Here is a 6,041-nt window from a genome sequence, read left to right on the forward strand (position 1 = left end):
AAGCATCAGATTTTTGTTATAATTTTATTTGGAACTTGGGATAAGTTACTCTATAAATAGTAGAATAGCAGTCTAGTAGAATGAAAAAATTATTTGCTAGAAATGTGGTACAAAAAAAGATGTTTACATGCAATTTCGCGAGGTCAGCATAGTTTGCTAGAAAAGGCATGAATTTTTTGGACCTATATAACACTAAGTTTATTTAATTATTAAAGTTAATTAATTATTTAGAAATCCTTACATGAATATATCAAAAAGATGCTCAGAATGTATCTAATTCAAGGTAGTAAGTAATGTTAAGGAGTCAGACCATCTAAACTAGAGATGCAACGAATATTCGGCCACTATTCGGTATCCGCCCTATTCGTCCACAATTTCACTATTCGGACGAATACCGAATAGTGGCATAGTATTCGGCCGGATACCAAATAGTACGTTAACATGTAGATAACGGTAAACGAGGGGTAAAAAAAGTAACAAACTAGGCAGGACCACTACCCACTAGCAAAGAGAATTGGAAGTTATATATATCTTTGCCACTAGGCCAGACCGGTCGTCAAAAGTAAACAAACGTAAACCTAAAATAGGAAATCCACAGTTTTATTAATGAAAACCTTCATGCAGCAATGTTTCCCAAGACTTGTGGACCCGGGTACGTCCTTAAACTACTTCCAAAAGAGAGGTATGGGCATTGTGAATGTCATCTCGCTTTGTGTGGTAGGGCACAGCCAGTGGATGTCATTCCAGATCTAGAGCAGAGCCCAACTGGAGAAGTACTTCCACCTTACAGAAAACAGCAACCAATTAACACTAGACCCTACTCATAGTGTTATGTTCCTGCCGGTGAGTAAGGTTGCCAGAGCTCAACGAGGGGGGTTTAGGGTCGGCAACGCGCATGTAACTCCTCTGGAGTTGCAGGCGTACATAGGCTACGGAGGCTGCTTACCATCAGGCGGGCCGTATGCTTGTTTGCCACCGACGTAGTATAAAAAAAAAGACTGGATAATCAAATCTGAGTTCAAATCACACCAAGTCCATTACTTCATTGAGATCGACATTTTCGTTTAAAAACTAAACTGCTCAGAAATATTACCAATGCGTCAAAACTTGGAGCTCATATCTAATTCATTAAATTACCCATTATCTTCCATAACTACCAAAACAGTCATAAACAATGTGTGTATGTCTGTCACTACATGTGTCGTGAGGGAATGCACTGCCCCTTGGGGCTTATTAGTCGTTATGGTTATACGCGTTCGGAAGTCAATATGGCTTTCACTAATTTTCAGGCAGTTATGGGCACTTTGGGGTTGTATTCCTAAGGCAGTATGGGGCTGTATAATTGTGAAATGATAACAACCAGCAAGGGTACAAAGTTTGGGTGTTCAGCTTAGGTTAGCTGAGTCAGCGAAACTAACGCACGTGATGGGGCCGACTGTGTACAACCGACTGCCGGGTCATGTCACGAATGCGCCGTCATTAATGAGTTTTAAAATGCAACTGAAAAAAGACTCGGACAGACAGACAGACAGACAGACAGACAGACGGACATGGCGAAACTATAAGGGTTCCTAGTTGACTACGGAACCCTAAAAATGGCTTATCGAGCACACTTTTTATAGCTTTAATGAGTTTTTAGAGTACAAAACAAGTACCTAAAAACTTAGATTTAATATTAATTTTATTTTTTTATTATTATGAAAAATGTTACAAATCATGTTTTGTAAATAATTAATTTTAAATAATATTGTGACATATAATATGAATTATTATGAATAAATATATGAATATGAATGAATGAATATTAGTATGAATTTGAAGCTATCAATACAGTAGGCGCACTGTAAACTGCCGGAATATACAGGGTATTTATTTAGTCACCTGCAATAATTTACGGGGTGAATATATAGATCACACTGAGTAACTTTTACTATGGGAACAACCTCGAAATGGCGAAAAAAAAACCTCACTACTAACACTACTAAGCACTACTGAACAGAGTACGCAGCAGCTCCAACACCATCCTGAGCATGTTCGCTGAGCGCTTGAACTGCCCCATGACAAAACACTGGGTAGAAATCATCACTGGCCAAACAAAGTGATGATTTCTACCTAGTGCCGCTAATAATTAATTAATTTAATTTATTTTTGTAATCATTTATTATGTTTGTAGCTGCTAAATTTGTTATTTAATCTATTTTTAGTATTTTTTGTAATGTGTCTTATGGGTTGTTATACCTGAAATAAATTATTTTATTTTTTATAGAAAATGTTAAGGTCAGGCAGCCAAAATATATAAAACAGACAATTTTTTTCGCGATTTCGGGGTTAGGCCCATAGTAAAAGTTGCTCAGTATGACCTATATATTCACCCCGTAAATAATTGCAGGTGACTAAATAAACAGCATGTAGAGCAGACCATCTTAGACGCTAACTGACGGATTGAAGAGTGCCGGATTACCGAGCATCTACTGTATAGAGAATTGACAATAACACAGAACACCACTTATTTATCGACGTCTGTCTCCTGCTTATTCCTGTTAAACAATCTGTTGTAGTTTGTAAACCACAGTTTGAATTTGTCAATAATATTGAAACCAACTGCAGTTATCTGTCATTAAATACATGGAAAACATAAAGGCCGAATAGGACATTAAACTTTTGCCGCATAAAGTGGTAGAAATTTTACAGGTGTCGGTGAAATATCATAAATACTCCAAATTTTCTCTTAAGTGTCCCATTATTGGGGCCGTTAACATATAATTGCATCCATAGAATCCATGTCTAACTAGTTGCAATCGTTAAAAAGAAGATAGGATATTTTGGGAAAATCCTGTCAAGTAGTTCACGGCCGAAAAGTAAGCAAAATTTATTTTTTACACAGAATAAAATATAATAACACAATATTGTAATAAAACACAATAACACAATATTGTAATAAAACACAATAACACAAACACCACAAACACAAATAACACAATGTTGTTATAGGATAAGAAAAAATGATTTGAAGTGATTTCGAGACAACCTTTGGGTGCCGGAAAAAAACTCATAGCTGTAAACAGGTCAAGTAAAGTGTTAAAAGTGCAAAAACAACATACACAATCTACCAGACTACCACTTAACTAGTACTTGGTACGATATCAAGCAATTTCCCATTTTTCAACACAGCCGAAAATTCAAACAAAACCCCCAAAAATATCCCCATACCGGCCATTTCGCCTCGCGTATCCGGAGATCAGAAGCCAGATAACCTTCCATACCTTAACAAGGCATTAATTCACGCGTCATAACATTTTGATCCTCATTCCATTGATACAAAGTTGTAAATAGGAAAAGGAGGTTTTGTCACGGGTGTTGTGGGTTCGAATCCCGTGATATAAGGCCATTCGTCGCAGGACTGTGTCCCGTTCTGGTAGCCATTACTACCGACTACTGGATAAAATAAGTTATGCGATTATATTTTATGGAATAGGTCTATCTTTACCCTTATGAAAACATAAAAAAACAGTGATTCTGAACTTAAATAGAGAATAGAATAGAAAATAGAAAGCTAAAACACGAAAACGAATCAATAACTTCTAAAAGATAAATGTCAATCCTGGTAAACATATAGGTAAGATAACAAAGGTATCCTGAATGTCTTTGCAATAATCTATGTAATTTTTTAATAATACCACGTCGGTGGCAAACAATCATACGTGCCATACGGACCGCCTGATGGTAAGCAGTCACCGTAGCCTATGGACGCCTGCAAGTCCAGAGGTGTAGCCAACCCTAACACTCCGCACCCTCGTTGAGCTCTTTAAAAACCTGTACACTCCTTTTTTGAAGAACTCCATATTGCAGACCCTCGGCAAAACCCGGCAGGTAGCTCATTCCTCAGCCGGAGCGTCCGCGGGTATGGTACTATCTATGTATTACTTAGACGTTTATATATCCGGTTTATTATTATAAAAGGCATCTTAGTTATACTTATTATTAGTCTTTACTCTTTTCGGAATAAAAGAGTAAAGCAAAATTAAATAAATAAATAATAATTAATATTATAGGGACATTAGGCTTATGTTATGGGTACTCAGACAACGATATATTTAATAAACAAATTCTTAAATACATAGAAAACATCCATGTCTTAGGAACAAAAACCTTTGCTTAACACAAATACATGCCCTTACCGGGATTCGAACCCAGGACCATCGGCTTCATAGGCAGGGTCACTAGTGTCACTACCCACTAGGCCAGACCGGTCGTCAAAAATTAGAAGCTGAAGCAGAAAATAATTCTGTGCGTCAGATAAAATCCATAGTACCTTAACAAACCTGAGCCTAATAGAGGGATACAAACACCCCTGACCACCAAAAGCCTCCTGCCCAAAAACTCCACCAGTTACCAAAAAAGTCTTAAGTCTACCAATATTCCTATACAAATAATACTTTTCGAGTAAAATACAAGCACTGACCGCTCGTTTATCATTTCCTTATCGGTCACCGGCCATTACGGATTAAAAAACACTTCGCAACCATCTAGATGCCCCTGAAAACGCCCAAAACTAAAAAAGCACAAACACAATACAGAGTTACATCGGAAAAACACCCTTAGTTTATTGGAAAATGTAGTAGTTCAAGATGCGTTTTCCCTGAGTTTTCCATGTCCGAGTTTGTGGGTGAATTAGTAATAGCATTAAGTGTTCCCCAGGGTTCGGTTCTGGGCCTTCGTTCTTTATTAGCTGCGATGTTTAATACAATTAATTGTTTCTCCATGCAAATGGCTGTTTTGTTTTCAAGTTTAGTGCAGCATTAAATTTGAAAGGTAGTACGCTTTAAGTAGCTTTTAGTACTCTTCGTGCCCGTTAACACAATGTTACATTTATATAAACAAATTTACTACACAAAGTTACAATGTATGTATACCTACATCCACAATTCCTTAATATGATATGAAGTTCAAGACTCATTAATTTTGCTTAATCTAAATTAATATGTATCTATGCTTTATACACCTTTATTGGTATATGGTAGAGATGACACGAATATTCGGCAACTATTCGGTATTCGGCTCATTCGGTCACTTTGCCGAACAATCGGTTTTCGGCCGAATATTGCGTACCTACGATTTTCCATCTACATATGAAGTCAATTTTACAGTTAAGATCTATCGCAAACCATTATTGCAATATTTATGAAATATTTTTTCTTCGGAAGTTGTTATTGATGACAACCTTGTTTGAGCCTTAGTTGCTTGCAAATGGTTTTATTTTGATCATAAGCTACAGTAAATTAAGTTGTCTCGAACTACATACACTACTAGTGAAAAACAAAAGGAAAATTTTAAAACTTTGATCTTTGTAGGCGACCAGTTTTCATAATTATAGTGACTCAAAATGCACACAAGTTTAACTGAATTTCGGCCCCCGAGTATTCAGCGCGTCGGCTGAGGATGTAGCCGAATATTCGGTATTCGGCCAAAACCACTGTTCTTGGCATCTCTAGTATATCGCATACACCCGAAAAATGATACACCTATAAAATTAATGAATAAGAAATGTATGAAGTAGCGACACGATATGTCCCGGTTTTCAGACCACAATATTTTTTATTAAAAATATTATTACTAAAGCTAGATAGCTACTCATACAACAACTTTTCATAAACAACTTTTATGAGTAGGTACTCATGAAAGTTGTTTCTGTACTATATTAATTTCATATTCACCGTAACGTTTCATATCAATTTCATTTAAAAGCTCATTGACTTTTAAGAGGCAAATTATCATCTGTATTTAAATCGAGAACCAATTACTGGACACCTCGGCTACCTCTAATAACGTGTAACCGAAAACCCAAAGATCGCAGATAATCTTAAACTCGTAAAAGTACTCATTAGGTTTTCGCAGGCATTAACATTCCTAATTTAACGACTACTTAAGAAGACAGCGGAATAAATATGCCATAAAATAAAAATCGAACGAGTCCAAATATTTGCTTCGCTCCCTCGTCGACATGTTCATACGAATTTCATGAAGAAACCTCGAATGCATTT

Source organism: Cydia pomonella, unplaced genomic scaffold (assembly GCF_033807575.1).
Source record: "Cydia pomonella isolate Wapato2018A unplaced genomic scaffold, ilCydPomo1 PGA_scaffold_198, whole genome shotgun sequence".
NCBI classification, from domain to species: Eukaryota; Metazoa; Arthropoda; class Insecta; order Lepidoptera; family Tortricidae; genus Cydia; species Cydia pomonella.